This window comes from Vipera ursinii, assembly GCF_947247035.1.
Source record: "Vipera ursinii genome assembly, chromosome: 9".
Lineage (NCBI taxonomy): Eukaryota > Metazoa > Chordata > Lepidosauria > Squamata > Viperidae > Vipera > Vipera ursinii.
The window spans coordinates 12412610-12430759 of record NC_139523.1 but is presented as its reverse complement, the minus strand read 5'-3'; the positions used below and the strand labels follow the sequence as shown (position 1 = coordinate 12430759).

Here is an 18150-nt window from a genome sequence, read left to right as displayed (position 1 = left end):
CAATCAATCAATAAAATCCTATTTGAACACGTTTAACTGCCATTCCAGGAAGCATATATGCTGCCCAGATCAGACAGTTCCAAAGATCAGCTTTGCAAAACCTAGAATCGGGTTCAGTTTAAACCCTAGTAGAGAGTGAATGGTCCTTGATCACAGTGTAGTAAGATATTTTAGGCTCTGGTGGGAGCTACATTTTCACCACTGCTGGATACGACATTCCTTTAGAGGTCATTGTCCAAAATTAGAAATGGAATTTCAAATAGGTTCTTTGAGGAGAGAATGACCTTAGATAGAATGGCAGGTGGTATTTCCTGGCTCCACACTCTGTTCCCGGCTTTGCCTTTTTCTAATTCTTGTCCTGTTCACTCAGCAAAATTTCCTATCTGGTCTCGGATATAAATGCTAACTTCCTTCTCCCAGCACCAGAAAATAAAGGCAGCTGAATTACACTGCAGTACAAGATGATATTATTTTATTGTGCCAATAATGAACACCATAGACTAGAGCACAGGTGTCAAACTCGCCACGTGACATGTCGCGACGTATCGTGACATTTTTTTTTTGCATTGCCGGAGTTGGGATGGGCACGGCCTCTATATGATGCAACTGGCTCACGGGCCGGCAGTTTGACACCCCTGCTATAGAGCGTAGTCACCATTTTTTATCATCCACATTTTAAAATCCCTGTAAGAGAAGAAGTAGATTACCAGGAATTAAAATGTGTTTTCTTGAAGGGTTTTTTTAAAAAAAATACATTTATGTGTAACGTACTGGTTCAGTAGAACAGAATTAGCTCTGCTCAATTCTTGGCACCTCCTGCTTTAAAAAAAGCAGCAGGAAGCAGGATCCTCCGCTTGATTCCTACAGAGTTGCCACTAGACAAAATGAATGGTTCACAGACAGAAGGACTAGGGTGCAGATCACGCAAATGTCAAAATGACCACCAATGTTGTCAGAATGACCGTCAGCACTGGTGGCAGTTTCCTACTATTCTGAGGCAAAAAAAGACATGGAAGCAATAATATAAGCCCTAGAAATAGGCATCAAATGTCTATTAAAATAAATAATCACTCCCTGCTTTCTCAAAGGGAGAACATGGAATCAATGAACACCCAGGCACAAAATGCCCCTGCCCTCTCTGAAGCAGCGCCATCTGGTCTGTGCCCAGTGGTGGGATTCAGCCGGTTCACACCGCTTTGGCAGAACCAGTAGCTAATTTTTTGTTGCCCAGGCCCAGGATGGACTTTCAGAAGCGGCATCCAGAAAGAGAACTGGTTGTTCACATATTTGAATCCCATCACTGACTGTGCCCTCCTTGCACAGATTCCAAAACATTCAGTGCAACCCTAGCCTGGGAGAGAGAGGGAGAGAGAGGGAGAGAGATTTGCAATATGTTAAAGAGAACTCCAAAATATCTCAGGACTGTTATGCTTATATAAAACTCCCAGGTGCTTGCTGTAGACAGAAAATTTTATAGCTCCTTCTTTCACACAAGTTTTGTGCTTAACCAAGACTTACATGGGTAGCTTTTCTGACCATCCTATGGACAGACACTTCAGAAAACAAAGGCCAATCAGAGAAGATAAGTCTTACCTCCAGAAAGAAACAGGTGAAGCTCAAATAATGCACCTTCCCTAGGTAAACATTAACAGTACATGGACTCAACCCTGTCCATCCTGTCATCTCCAGAATCAAACTGTTTGCATTCCACCCAGAGTTTGCTCAAGGCTGCTATTTCCACCAGGGCCTCTTAAGGATCAGACAGGAAAAGTCTACAGTCATTCGCCTTGGAGGCAGTGCCATCCTCAGATACACCAAACATCTGCTGGGAAAGTTCTGAGGCTTGTTTTGCTGTGCCAGGTGCTCAGAGAGGAAGTTCTAGGCTTAAAAGGGCTGGGGAGATGTCAAGGCTGTTAAACAGCTCGTTCCACAGAAGGATATCAAGAGAAGGGAAAACAGCAGTACCACCAGGCTTTTTTTCCCCCCTCTTAAAAAAAGGCTCCAAATAGAGCAGGCACGTTTGTCATTGGCATTAATGCAGTGACGATTATATTTGGTGTTATATTTGGTGTTTGTATGTTTCTTCTTTAAACAGGTGGTTTTAAGATGCCACTTTAGTGAAGACCTGTAGGAACCGTGGCCTTTTTTTAAAAAAATAATTTTGTTAAAATATATTTTTAAAATTGTTTAAATGATTATTATTTAATTATTTAAATTAAATTATTTTTTTAATTATATGGTTTATGTCTAAGTGCGAACTGTTGAAGAGATCTATTGAAGCATCTTGGAATAGAGAAACCTTTGACATACATATAGACACACAGCCTGCATAATGGTAATTTCATAGGGCATGGGCTAAAGGAACAGCGCATTAAGCCGATAAGATCAATCATGGTGTGATTTTTGGGATAGTACTGAACTATCAAAATGTTCACATTTTTAAATACGAAATATTTATGTAGACCAAATTCATTCTAGGGGGACATGCCACACCTCATGGTGGCATCTTCATGGATCTTCTAGGCCAGGGGTCCCCAACCCCCGGTCTGTGGACCGGTATCGGGCTGTGGCATGCTAGCAACTGGTCCACACAAACAAGCAAAGCCCCATTGGTGGGATGCAGGCAGCACACAAAACCACACACTCTCTGATCTCAGGAATTCTGGGAGTTGAAGTCCATGAATCATAAAAGAGCCGAGGTTGCCTACCCTTGGCCTAGGGAGTTTCCCAAAGAGGCACAACCCATGATCGGCAAAAAGTGGTTGCTGTAGACACAATTCCAATTAGATTAGAGTAACTTTCAAACCCAAGAAAAAACTACCTCTTTTGTGTACATGTACAGCCTAGGAAGTGGCTACATTTATGGACCATGCTGATTAACTACTGTTATATATAATCCTCAACTTACACCGATAGGTTTAGTGATCATTCGAAGTTGCTGAAAAAAGTAAATTACAACTGGTCCTCTCACTTATGATTCTCACAGCATCTCCATGGTTACACGATCAAAATTCGGGCACTTGGCAACTGGGATATATTTATGATGGCTGGACTGTTCCAGAATCATGTGATGGCCATTTGTGACTTTCCTAGTAGGTTTCCAACAAGCAAAGTCAATGGGAGAAGCCAGATTTGCTTAACAACCCTGCAATTCAGGTAATAACCATAGCAAAACAATGATAAAATTGGACATGAATTACTTAACAATCACCTCGCTTAGTGACAGACATTTTGGTCCCAATTGAGATCATAAGCTGAGGACTACCTGTATTTGATCACATAGAAAGTCCTGTGTATTTTGGAGGTCAGGAAAAATGTAAGCATGGCTAGAGAGAGCTTCCATGTCAGTGTAGGAAAGGTCTAGATCAGGCTCTTTCATGACTCGTGGACTTCAACTCCCAGAATTCCTGAGCCAGCTGGCTCAGAAATTCTGGGAGTTGGTCCACTAGTCATAATAGAGACAAGGTTGCCTACCCCTGATCTAGAATGAACTGTACAGGTAGACCTTGGCTTATAACCATTCATTTATTGAGCCTTGGTGGAGCAGTGGGCTAATGCCTCCTTAAGTAACACCAGCTGCCTGCAATTAGTGCAGGTTCGAGTCCCACCAGGCTCAAGGTTGACTCAGCCTTCCATCCTTCCGAGGTAGGTAAAATGAGGACCCAGATTGTTGGGGGCAATTAAGCTGACTTTGTAATAATGCTGCTTGGGGGGGTATGAAAGCCCTAATAAGCAGGCATATACATAGAATGAAGGCTACTGCTAAGCTTGTAAGCCGCCCTGAGTCTTCGGAGAAGGGCGGGATATAAATGGAATTAAAATAAAATAAAAAATAAAATAAATTTAGTGACCGTTCAAAGCTAACAGCGCTGAAAAAAATGACTTCTGACTGTTTTTCAGCCTTATGACCATTACAGGGTCCCCATAGTCACATTCTCAAAATTTGGACACTTGGCAACTGGCTCGTATTTATGACAGTTGCAGTGTCCTGGGGTCATGTGATCACCTGTTGTGACCTTCTGACAACTTTGCTTTGCTGGCTGAGGAATTCTGGGAGTTGAAGTCCACAAGTCATAAAAGGGCCAAGTTTGAAGACCCCTGGCCTATACATATACAACCCAGGCAGGCAATATTCGCATGCATAATGGACAATATTTTTAGGAATTTATCAGGTTATTCAGGATTGACCTGTATTGAATGATTAGACAAGTACAATCATACAAGATGAAAGTTTAGCAAGAAATGCAGAATGATTAAGTATCAAGGAAGTTCCTTCTTTCCTTCCTTAGAAATCTCTTTGGAAGAATTAGTGAAATACCAGCCTAAATGTCTGGTATCCATGGGAAGAAGTAATCAGAATTTTATAGCATGTCTTTAAGAACTTAAAGTAGCTAGGAAAAAAAAGTTTTTTAAGATGAAACAGAGATTCTTTAGTATTTATTGTCACAGAATTTCACTTACAAAAATGCATTTATCTTCAGCCTCTCACATGTTCTTATATATATACTTGCTTAAACATTTATGGAATAAACTAAAGTAAGTTACATCCATTGTTTTATCTGTACATATATCTATATACTGTCTATATTGAATATAGATAGACATACATAAATACATACATACACACACAAACACACACACACACACACATATATAGAGAGAGAGATGGGTATGTGTGTGTGTGTGTGTGTGTGTGTGTAAAGGATTGATATCCTAGTTCATTCTATAAATGTTTAAGCAAGAGTCTTTGCATTGATGTTGAAGCTCGACCACGTTCTTTGTATTATGAATATCAAATAACTTTTTTTTTAGTTTTCAGCCTTCATTGTGAAGACCTTTGCACTGATCTGATTCTTTCTCTGCCACTTTCCCTTTCTTTTTCACCCTCACTGCCCTTGGCTCTTTTTGCTCTCACTGCCACTTAATCCAACCACCTGTGGTGACTTATGCAATTTTCTGACAGCCAGGTCACAGATGCCCATTAAGCAAATCACATGGGCTGCCACAGTCCATCACGTGAAGGGCAAAGTGGCCAACTGAGGCTGGAGAGAGGAGCAGCAGAGTAGGATGTACTGTAGGAAGCCGAGGGAAACTGTCCGGATTAAATGTATAAATATTTGAGGAACTGCATCACTTCACGTGCAGTCTCAAAGTAGTTCAGAGACCAGGGGAGCTTGAATAAAGCAGTGTTTTGCCGCTGTTTTAGGCAACTTCAAAGGGCACAATCTCTGGAAAAGGCACAAAGATTAAGCAGTTATAAACAAGTCCAGGTACTCCTTGACTTACAAGTGCAACTGAGCCCAGAATTTCTGTTGCTAAGCAAGACAATTGTTAAGTTTTATTTTATGACCTTTCTTGCCACTGTTGTTAAGTGAATCACTGCAGTTGTTAAGTTAGCAACATGGTTGTAAGAGTGAATCTGGCTAGCCCATTGACTTTGTTTGTCAGAAGGTCGCAAAATGTGATCACATGACCCCAGGACACTGCAACCATCATAAATTTCGATCACATGACCATGGGCATGCTGCAACAGTCATAAGTCTGAAAAATGGTCATAAATCTCTTTTTGTCCAATGCTGCTGTAACTTCAGTCACTAAATGAATGGTTGTAAGTCGAAGTCTACCCACACTGCTTTTACACTCTGAAGTGCCTTAGGACACCATCCTAAAGTGTTGCATGATTGTGACCCTAAACTTCATTGCAACAGCCTGAATTCTTGACAATGTATGAATAGTGAGTTTCTTCTGAATTCCAGACCGATACAGTTAATTTAAATTTCTGTTTCATTCTTTAAACACTGCCTATATTTGAATGCATTAAATATGTTAAATTTGGAATATATAGTCTAGACCAAGGGTAGTCAACCTTGGCTCTTATGACTTGTAGACTTCAACTCCCAGAATTCCTGAGCCAGCATGGCTGACTCAAGAATTCTGGGAGTTGAAGTCAACAAGTCATAAAAGAGCCAAGGTTGACTACCCCTGGTCTAGACCTAACTGAAAGTCAGTTCATTGAAAGCCTAAATTCCATTTCTGCCACTTGAACACCATAGTGTCAGCTCCCACCCCACCCCAAATTGTGATAATATAATTTTGTTTATTTGCCTTGTGCTAAAAACCCAACAAACTATAAAGCTGAGTATTACATATGGTTGTCCAGAAATAAATCCCACTGAATCCAGCTTTAGTTGCTTTTATATAAACATGCACAGAATGGCTAGATTTATATATTTTATTAGACCATTTCTCACAATGAGAGGTTACTGAATAAGACATAATGGCTTGTTTATATATTCTGCCTAAATCAAAATCAAACAATCAATTGAGGTCAATTGGTTAGAAGCCTATCGCTGTAGCAGTATTTCTCAATTTTGGCCATTTTACATTTTTAGCATGCTGGCTGGGGAAATCTGGGAATTAAAGTCCATATGTCATAAAATAGCCCAGGTTGAGAATGTGATGGGTTCAAGGTCACCCAGCCACTTTCCATACCTAAGGCAGGACTAGAACTCACATTCTAGGCTAGTCCCTTAACCATTGCGCCAAACTGGTATCCTTGGTACCCTTGCAATTAACAAACGAATAGAATAACAGACTTGGAAGGGACCTTGAAGGTCTTCTAGTCTGCTCCCTGCTCAGGCAGGATACCATTTCAGACAAATAGTTGTTCAATCTCTTCTTAAAAACTTCCAATGTTGGAACATTCACAACTTTTGGAGGCAAATCGTTCCACTGGTTAATTGTTCTCACTGTCAGGAAATTCTTCCTTAGTTCTAGGTTGCTTCTTTCCTTCCTTAGTTTCCATCCATTGCTTCTTGTCCTGCCTTCAGGTGCTTTGGAGAATAGCTTGACTCAGTGGTGGGATTCAAATATGCGAACAACCAGTTCTCTGTTTGGATGCCATTTCCGGAAATCCGTTCTGGGCCTGGGCAACAAAAAATTAGCTACCGGTTCTGCCAAACTGGTGCGAACCAGCTGAATCCCACCACTGGCATAACTTCTTTGTGGTAACCCCTGAGATGTTGGAACGCTGCTATCATGTCACCCCTCGACCTTCTTTTCAGTAAACTAGACATACCCAATCCCAGCAACCGTTCTTTATATGTTTTAGCCTTGAGTCCCCTAAACATCTTTGTTGCTCTTCTCTGCACTCTTTCTAGGGTCTCAACATCTTTTTTACATCGTGGTGACCAAAACTGGATGCAGCATTACAAGTGTGATGTAGCAATTGTGATGAGTCTGTTTTGGTATGTCTTGATGCTGCTGCTATCATTGGCACTTTTAAATAATGGCCTTCAATAAATATTAATCACTGGCTAGGTTTCTATAGAATGGGTTGTTTGTCTTGGCTTTCTTTCTGAAGCTGGTAACAACCTATATCTTATGCAAGACCCAAACAGGTGCTGTCTTCTCCCCAAGGAATTTGTATACCTTAATTCTCCATTCAATTTGCTCTCCTTGCTCCTGGGTGTTTTCAGTCTGTTTAGTCACAGCCGTATTTCAGCTCCTTTGTAGATTAGCTCTCTTCATTCTTTCCAAAGTTTCACAGCATCACCAAATATTTCCAGGTTTAAAACGCTTCTCTTGCCTGATCTCATCAACCCAGCGTGCTCTTTTCCGGTCTCATTTTTAACAGTCCCAGCCATTCCTAGCCTAACAGATGTTTTGAAGGTAATTGGATCACATGATGTGATCAAAATAAGACATGACACAACATGACCAGAATGGGAATCACAGACCACATTAAGGCATGAAGAAATACTGTTAAAAGTAACAAACGTCAGCCTGTGATGCAAAGGCAGCCTGTAGCTTGATAACCAAACATCTTAAGTGGGTTATGTAGACAAAGTCTTAGATAAGGGTCCTTTAAATCCTACACCCAGTGTTTCAAATCTGCTGCCCTTTAAAACTTCAGCATAAATGATTAATATTTGTTTATTAATATTTATATGTGATTAATGTGATTAACAGTGATTAATATTTATATGTTACTTATATGTAAGGGTGTAGTTCTATACATATGTTGTATATAGTATGTTTGAATGTGTGTACACTTTGAGAGCAACTACATTTCATTTTTAACATGTGCCATTGTGCCCACAGTAAAAAAATGTCTGTCTGTCTGTCTGTCTGTCTGTCTGTCTGTCTGTCTGTCTGTCTGTCTATCTATCTATCTATCTATCTATCTATCTATCTATCTATCTATCTACAAATAGTAGAAGTTCCTTTTTCCAACCATCCCCTTACTATGGACATGGACATAATACCTTGGACATAATACCAGAACACTTCCAAAAGTTATCACTGAGTTAATCATGCCAGATTAGTATTTCTCAACCTTGGCAACTTTTAAGATATCTGGACTTCAACTCCCAGAATTTCCTAGCCAACGTGCTCCTTGGCCTCTTGGCTGGGCATTTATTCAGAAACTGGCCTGAGGCAAGCCAATGGTTTTTCTCATTGATATGGTTCGCCCAAAAGCTTAAGCCACAAACCCTACATATTAACCCTACATAAGATCCACTTGTTTCTGGCTTAGTCTCTGGTATGTACCTATGTGACTGAGACCTTATACAAACCTAACCAGTGGGATTTATTCAAATGATGACTTCTTTGTTTTGTGTGGAGGCAGTCATAGCATGCTTTATTTAGCTCAGCTTAGTCAGTGATATGAATCCAGTCACCATGGTTTACAGATCAGAGCACCCAGCCCTTCTGACTCAATGATTTAAAAAAGGCTGGTTTGGATACGAGATATGACTTCAGAGTCATATAAATAGGTGAGGTTCACCCATTTCATTATATTATAATATTTCTTTGGCTTGGGCCTTCATATGTTCTACAAAGTCATCCGCTGTAAACCATAGCTTAAAATGTGGGAGCTCTGCCAACTGTGGTTTTCCAAATACATCATACAACCCCGCCCCTCTCCCACTGATCTTCTTTATCTCCAGGCTACGTTTAATCTAGCCCAATGTTCCACAAAGGGTCCCGTTCTCAAGACCTTTAGGGTATTCCTGTTCAGTCCTCAAAATGATTTTTCTTTTATTGTTTCCTACCTTTTGAAATAAATGGCCCAGGAAGTTGGAGTTTCTAGAGAAACAAAAAAAGTAGAAAAAAGCATTTAAGATTTTCCTGCAATGAATGACGTTAAGTATCAATCCTTGTGATTATTTAAATTGCTGGACTCTCCTTTGGATGGGGATTCCCTGTGTGTATGGAGCAAACAGAACTACTCCTATTACCCAAATCTACCACTGGATATGTTCCAGTTTGTTCCAGTTTCTTAATATTTGCACACTACACTAGAGATAGCAATATCTGTGAGGTTGGGAGGCACAACTCAGCCTCCCAACCACCTGGAGAGCTGTAGGAAACCATCTAGAAAGTGTTTGATATCACAAGAAGGGGCACAATAATTATTTTCAGATCAGTGAAAAAGGGAGCAATAGCCCTCCCAACCCCAACCTTAATCTTTTCCCCCAAACAGTCTAAAATCATGTTTTCATAGCCAGCTTTTTTGTTGCTGAATTTTGATAGTATAATCCGATCACACTATCCCAGAGTGGAACAGTGACCGGTAAAGTCTTGCCATTTCATCTAGCTTTACTACAGATACTCCATGTTACAACCATTTGTTTAGTGACCGTTCAGAGTTGCAAAAGCAGTGAAAACTTATGACTGGTGTTGTTTTTTTCTTACCCTTATCACCACTGCAGCATTCCCATGGTCAAGTGATCAAAATTCAGTGCTTGGCAACTGGCATGTAACTATAACAGTTGCAGAGTCCCGGGATCACGTGATCACCATTGGTAACTTTCCCCAGCTGGTTTCTGACAAAGTCAATAAGAGAAAACAGATTTGTTTAATGATTGCATGGTTCAGTTAACTGCAGTGATTTGGGTACCAACTGTAGCAAAAAAAAGTCACAAAATGAGACACAACTCACATAACAACTGCCTTGCTTAGCAACAGAAATTTGGGGCTCAACTGTGGTCGAAAGTCAAGGACTATCTGTACCCGTCACCTGTACAACTCAGCACTTGCTTACTTCAGCCATCTGAGAACCAAACCTGGGCTACACACCCCAAACACATATTCCTTAATGTGGATGAAACTGCAGCATGTGCATATCTGGGAATTTTTGGCTGTGTATTCTGCAAGGCTGGGAACGTGCCTTCGTTGTCTTGCCACACGCACACATTTTATTGCAGAAGTAGCTGGGTATTGTAGTCTGCTTTCAAAGGTTGATTATATAAATGGCAAACATTTCTGGAGAAAGCTAATTAAGGGTTCCATAAAGCAGGAAGCTCCTTGTGCAAATCTCATGCTGAGAGTTGATAGGATCAGTGTATCCTGCTCGCTTTTCTCTGAAAAGCACTAAGTGAAGATGTGGGTTTTTATGAGGAGATCCACTGAACCAGGGAAAGATCACTGAGCCAATTTGCTAGATAAAACTTAAAACGTGCTAAAAAATACCATGAAGGCAAGGTTCACAAAACACACAAAGCCGAAACCAAATTATATTATGGCTTAACTCTGTCTAAACCCCAGGAGCTCCTCTCAAATCAAGGGAAGTGTTTTTATCTTGCCATATTGTGTATGAATAGAAATAAAGCTAGACAATCAAATAGAGTTAGCTACTCTAGCCAGAAAAGAGAATACAGGTAGTCCTTGACCTACAACCATTTATTAGTGATGGGGAAAAGTGACTTTGATCATTGCAGCATCAAAATTCAAGCACTTGACAACTGGCATGTGTCTATGATAGTTGCAGTGTCCCAGGGTCATGTGAACACCATTTGTAACCTTCCCAGCTGGCTTCTAAACTAGCTGCAGTGAATCGCTTAACAACGGTGGCAAAAAAAGTCGTAAAATGGGGTGCAACTCACTTAACTGTCTTGCTTAGTAACACAAATGTTGGGCTTAATTGAGGCTGTCAGTCAAGGACTACCTGTATGCATATTAAGGGCCAAAGAAGAGAAAGAGATCAAGGTAAAATTGGTGGCTTGTAAATAAAAGGAGAAAGAGATCAAGGTAAACTTGGTGGCTTGTAATTTATATAGACAGATCCAGATTTAAAATTAGTAAGATGCTCTCACCCTAATGCTTTCCCCTAATGGGGAAATCTGTGCCAGGAGAGCTGTAGAACTACACTGCCTGTAATCCAGGCACTCATTGTGAGTACACACTACCAAAGCCAGTGCTGTTCTTCCCGAGGTATATTCTTCTTTAACAGGGATACGGACTGGACAGCTTTTCAAAGACAGAGCTGTTCTTTGTGAAGTAAGACCATGTAGCTCCTAAAACAGGAGAAATATACAGAGAGAAATGTAAACCAGTCTGAAGGGCTTCGACATTACGCAGCAAGCAGCTGTGGTAAACAACCAGCACAATGTATTTAAATCACTCCACTAAAATGCAACATATCATTATGACATCCCTGGAAACCACAGGCTTAAAAAAAGGAACTTCCTGGGTTGCTAGTTATTTACAGTCAAGGGACAAACGATCGAGGTTTTGCTATGTTCTTTTACAAACACATCACTATAAAAACCTGCCTGCACAGGTTTTTCTGCAGAATTAGCAAACCTCTCTATAGTATATCCTATTCACACCCCTCCAGTGCTAAGTAATTAACTACAGTGGACATTTCTTTGTTCTTCTTCAATCTTTCTGTTTAATTATTTTCAAGCCTAGGATGGTCTGTTTTTCTCACACGGCTGTTAAGCGATTCTGGAATCTCACACTTGGACTGCAACTTAATCTGTATCATAACACCTGCTGTACCAAGGAACTGCACCAAGACTGCATAAAAAAAGTGCAATAAAACCAATGCAGAGTTGCCAGATAAACTAAAATTTCTCTCACTATCTTCATTATGCAGTAAAATCAAGAGGCATTTTATATCAAAGAGGGGACATCCAAAGAATGAATCGAGATACCCAGAATGTCTTCATCCCTGGCTGTTTTACTGTAGCTGAAGCTTTAGAGCACGGGTGTCAAACTTGCTGCATCATGTGACATGCTGTGACGTATTGCAATTTTTTTCCGCATTGCCAGAGCTGGGGTGGGCGCAGCCTTCGCATGATGCAACCGGGCCGGCAGTTCGACACCCCTGTGAGAGTTAGAATTTCCTAATCACTGTTAGAAGTCAATACGTAGCTAATTAGTCAAATTGTGTTACCTATTCTCTGAAAATTCCTCTCAGTCTCCACTTTCACAACAAAAAGGTGTAGTCTCTTGCTTCCATCCACCAAGCTTCAGTCAACATGGAAAATCCAAAGTAGGACATGTCTTGATCAACTTCCATTAATTACACTAGAAAACATGAGTGATGTGATGAGCAATTGGAGAGCAGCATACTTTGTAATCACATTATGTCAGCGCCTCTAACAGTTAGTCCTCGACTTGCATCCATAATGGGGACTAGAATTTATGTTGCTAGGCAAGGCTGTTGTTAAGTGAGTCATACCTGATTTTATGATTTTTTTTGTCATCACAGTTGTTAAGTGAATCATTGCAGTTCTTAAGTGAATCATGCAGTCATTAAGCAAACCTGGATTCCCCCCCCCATTTACTTTGCTTGTTGGAACCCAGCTGGGAAGGTTGCAAATGGTGATCTTGTGACTCCAGGATGGTGCAACATGCTGTTTGCCAAGTGTCCAAATTTTGATTATATGACCCTGGCTGTGCTGTAATGTTTGTAAGCGTGAGGACTGGTTGTAAGTCACTTCTTTTGTTGCTGTTGCACCAAACAAACTCTTGCCAAGTGAATGATTGTAAATCAAGAACTGCTTATATTCCCAACATAATTATTATGAAAAACAAATAAGTCTGCCCGCTTAGAATAAAAGGGTTGGAAGGGATCTCAGATTAATCTAGGCAGCACAGCTCCTAACACATAAATGCCAGGGGTCTTCAAACGTGGCCCTTTTATGACTTGTGGACTTCAACTCTCAGAATTCCTCAGCCAGCTCCCATTCTGGGAGTTGAAGTCCACAAGTCATAAAAGGGCCAAGTTTGAAGACCCTTGATATATGCCATGGTCACATTTTTTTCCTCATTTTTAGTTGCCATTTTGCATATTTCCCAAGAAACTCAGTTTGAGGGTCCTTTTATTCAAATGTCTCCAGTACTGTGGATAAAGATAAGAGGCTCAACGCTGCTATCCACCCTGAATGTGTGTGTCAAAAATAATATAACCCACATTAGAGAAACAGCAAAACCCATTAGAAAAATCATCTTGGTTTATCAAGGGAGCTAGATCACAACTCATCTTGGTCCTGCTGAAGAAGCCACATTTTCAACCCAGTTTTTCTTACTTTGTTATTTCAGTGCAATCCCATCTTCTCAGCTCTGTGTTGTTAGAATAAATGTCAGAATGCCCTCAGTTTTTATCAGTGTGCCTCCCACACTGGAGAACATTTTCTATATAAGGGTTCATGGCCCCTAAAATCTTGGCACCAAAATTGGCAATGCTTATTTTCAATAAAAAGAAGACACTTAATGCTTCTAAGTGTGCTCCTTAATGTTCTAGGCTCACAAAGTGAATGTCCAATCAGGACAAATAGGTTTAAAGTCCCATTTCCTCCAGTGTATCCACTACATCACTGCCCAGTCCATGTGCCATCTATAGCTGCCAAAGCAAAAGTACAGCAGTTGGTCCCCCAAGATTATCCTTTCCTTGTCTATAAAGCTCTTAAATTCACATTTATATTTCAAATGACAAATAAAGTACCAATAAATGAGAATATTTGTAGCTCAGCGTTGAAATGAGGGGTCCTTGGTGCTGTCTGAGCTTGGTTGTTTTCTTATAGATGTTTCATATCCAAACTAGGTATTAGCAATGATGATGTTACCTAGTTTGGGTAATGAAACATCTGCAAGGAAACAACCAAGCTCAGACAGCACCAAGGACCCCTCATAGTATCATGGATAGCTATGTTTGGGTAATACTTCAGTTGTTTGGCATATAGAATGTTAAGTACCAAAAATAAGATCCTTACTAACCTTGAAGGCAATGTAAAGTACAGCTCTTAGCTCTTAAGTTTATTATCACTTACATGGTTGCTATACTAAGCAACAGCATGGACAAGCCAAGTGGTCTGGCTGTGCTTCAGAAGGACTGGTTCACACAACATTCTAAATTATATGATGAACCAGGTAGGAGAAAGCAAATGTCATTTTTTCCCCTTTTTAAAGGGCTACTGAAGCCTGATGTGATAAAATCCTAGAGGGGAGTAATGTTTTCAGACAGTTCTCAACTTTTCAAAACTTTGCAGATTGTAATGCTTGTACTTTGTCTTTTCAGAGGGATCTAAAACCAGGAAAAAATCATACAAAGAGAAATTGGCAGCTTTGCCACCAAATCTTGGCAGTCCAGGGTGAGAATGCTCTAGAAACTTTACAAATGAGGCTGTGACTGCGTGTTGTCCAGCTTTTGAGTATTTTACTGAAACATGGACTTGGAGCTTTCAGGTTGTCAAGACCCACTCACTGGAGAATTACAAGCACTTAATGTTGACAGTTCAACAAACAACAACAGTTCAATAGGAGTTCAACAACTCTGTTGAGATCAGCAGACTGATTGCCACAATACCACTGAATCAAAAACAACAACAACCTACTCGTGTAAAAGTAAAACTGAACAATAAGATGTATAAAGAGTCTTGGCAAAAGCATTGCAAAGATAGAAGCACCACATTGAAGTCAAAGGCTAAGGGAGAAATACACCATGCCACTATAACTAAGTTGAGTTTATGCCAATGTATCACACTCAGCTATAATTCTAAAAGAATGAAGCTGAAGACATATGAAAGAGAGCAATGGCTCTTCTCAGAAAAATCAGATGTACAAACATATTTTTATGCATCACCCAAAATTCACAATGTGGATTGTTTGGTTTGACATAGCATGGTGTATGAAACCAGTGCTTGTGGAGTTACTACTTTTGCCTTAGAATGTTGTGTGAACTCTAATGTTGTGATTTATTCGATAAATAATGGCCAATCAACCTATACCTTAATGTGATATGTTATACAGCACTCCCAATCAATGAATGGTTCAAAAGCTTTAAATTGTATGTGCAATGTATCGCACAAATGAACCCATCATCTCAATGGTCTCATAGTATTTACTCACTGAGTAAATAATAATTTACTCAATAATTTTTAAAAATATTCATTTAGTGGTATACTAAAGACATTTAGTAGCCCCTCCTACTCATTTAATTTAATTTAATAATTTAATTTGTATACCGCTCTTCTCCCGAAGGACTCAGGGTGGTGAACAGGGCAATGCATAATAAAAAACAGGATACAAAAATTAAAAAGTAATTAAACAACAATGCCCGTAATAAATTAATACATATTAAAAGTTGAAACCGATTATAAAACCCAACCCCAACCCATCAGACCAGGCCAGCTTGTTCAAAAAGAAAGGTTTTGAGATCGCGCCGGAAGGAGCGAAGGTCGGGGGCCGTCCGGAGCTCAACCGGCAAGCGGTTCCAAAGGTCTGGCACGCCCACAGAGAACGCTCTCCCCCTGGGGGCCATAATTTATATATCTCAGCAGCATGCATCAGTAAACAGCAACGACACTCCAAATTGAACAAAACATTTTAAAAAGCTAATATAACAGGCCAAGTTATATCCTGTAAGGTACACATACCCAATGTTGGGCATAACAAGCTCTTATGTATATGTAGGGGTGTAGGTCTATACATATGTTGAATATAGTATGTTTAGGTGTGTCATGTATGTGTTCATTTTGAGAGCAGAGAACCAAATTTCATTTTTGATGTGTGTCGTTGTGCCCACAGTAAAAAATGACAGTAAAGTTCATCTTATGTCTTATCTTATTTACCCAGCAGAATGGGCACAATTATTATCCTGGCCCAGTGCCTTGTAAGAAAAGCCAGGTCTTCATGATTCCACAAAAGCCTAATAGTGGCCATCCAAACCTCCAGTGGGGGGAGGGGGGACTTGTTCCAAAGTACAGGTACAGCAATAGAAAGGGCACATTGAGGTCTCGTTAGATAATACTGCTTGGGGGACTGGAGTATGCTCCCCCTGTACAATCTAATGGAATGGACAGAATTATCCAGGTCTGTGCCACACAAGCATTATAAGTGATAAACAGTACTTTGACTTGCATCTGGAAGTCTATACGGAACCAGTACACCTTATGGAATAGTGGTGTTACATAGGTGTACTGATGTTTGCCCATTACTACTCATGCCTCTGCACCAGTTGCAGCAGCATCTGGATGATCTTCAAGGGCAGTTCCATGTATAGCATACTGCAGAATCGAAATGAAAGATAACCAAGATGTGAGTGGTTATGAGCAGGTCCTCTTAAAGTCTTAATCCAGAAAGAGAGGCAACTGGAACACAAGATGGAGCTTTGTTGTTGTTGTTAGTTGCAAAGTTGTGTCCGACCCATTGTGACCCCATGGACAACGTTCCTCCAGGCCTTCCTGTCCTCTACCATCTTCTGGAGTCCATTTAGGCTCACGCCTATTGCTTCAGTGACTCCATCCAGCCACCTCATTCTCTGTCGTCCCCTTCTTCTCTTGCCCTCAACCTTTCCCAGCATGAGGCTCTTCTCCAGTGAGTCCTTCCTTCTCATTAGGTGGCCAAAGTATTTGAGTTTCCGCCTCAGGATCTGGCCTTCTAAAGAGCAATCAGGGTTGATCTCCTCTAGGACTGACCGTTTTGATCGCCTTGCAGTCCAAGGGACTCGCAGGAGTCTTCTCCAGCATCATAGCTCAAAGGCTTCAATTCTTTGGCACTCAGCCTTTCTTATGGTCTAACTTTCACAGCCATACGTTGCAACTGGGAAGACCATAGCATTGACTATATGCACTTTTGTTGGCAGGGTGATGTCTCTGCTTTTTAGTGTGCTGTCTAGATTTGCCATGGCTTTCCTCCCCAGGAGCAAACGTCTTTTAATTTCTTGGCTGCAGTCCCCCATCTTGGAGCCCAGAAAAATAAAATCTGTCACTACCTCCATTTCTTCCCCATCTATTTGCCAGGAATTGAGAGGGCCGGATGCCATGATCTTGGTTTTCTTGATGTTTAGTTTCAACCCAACTTTTGCACTCTCCTTCTTTACTCGCAACAAGTGGCTCTTTAGTTCCTCTTCACTTTCTGCCATTAGAGTGGTATCATCTGCTGGAGCCTTGTACTGCCTCCTAATCATCAAGCAAGAGTTGCAAGTCCAGGTGGACCTTCAGATTATATACAACTCTGAGTGGGCGAGTGAAGCCTCACCCAGTTTCAAATATGAAAAATCTCCAGATCTGGCCCAGCTGCTTCATCTTCCGCAGGTTAAGCATTAAATCTACTGAAATTAACCAGCTCAACTACATTTTCCTTTAGCCCAGATTTAGTCCAATATGTACTAAAAAAGGTATGGAATTATTAATATTGTTTCAATTCATCAGAACTGATTTAAGAAATCACAATTACATTGTAATGTTTCTCTTACAGGTTCACCAGCACAATACTAGCTATAACAAGGAGCTGCAGTACTCAGTCACATTTCATATTGCATCTACAGTATATCCATAACCTTTAAATCACATCATCAGTTGTTTTTTTTCTATTTACAATGAACTGCATAAAATTAAAAGAAAATTGTTCATACTTCACCAACATATTTTATTTCATCCAATCTGCCCAAAGACCAATCTGACTTAAAATCATGGTTTGACTCCCATATTTTCAATACTTGATTGAATTCTGGAAAAAAAAATAAAGACAAGAGTTCCTTTTAAACATATGTCCAGTATTGTCCCATGCTTTGGTCCACTCCCTTCTTTTATGTACAAGGTATTACGCATGCATAAAATATATTACAGGGACATCTCACGCCTCATCAGCTCCAGCACAGCGGACAAGAATCCAAATCGCCTTTCCTTTTAGGCAAGGCTACCTTTCATAGTCTCCAAATCCCCGATAGCCAATCACAGGCAGGATTCCCTTTGACGTCTGAACGTCTCCCCTTCATTCCAACTCCTCCTCTTCTCCGCCCATCCCCAGTCTAATAACCAAAGGGGCGGGTCGCCACCCCGAACGCCGCACCCCGCCCTCCTTTCGCACCCAATGGCATCGCGCTGAACTTCTAAAAGCTTGCCAACGATTGGT

The 18150-nt window shown here is 40.6% G+C and overlaps 1 long non-coding RNA gene across 1 annotated transcript; it reads right to left on the bottom strand.

Annotated features, from left to right (window-relative positions):
- Window positions 1–4484: 4484 nt before the first annotated feature.
- LOC310644723 lies at window positions 4485–18099 on the bottom strand. Its single transcript, XR_014493361.1, has 4 exons — window positions 17651–18099; window positions 12188–12321; window positions 11103–11303; window positions 4485–9833 (listed from the first exon to the last, which is right to left on the bottom strand). It is a non-coding gene; the product is annotated as an uncharacterized lncRNA (long non-coding RNA).
- Between the last annotated feature and the right edge of the window lie 51 nt (window positions 18100–18150).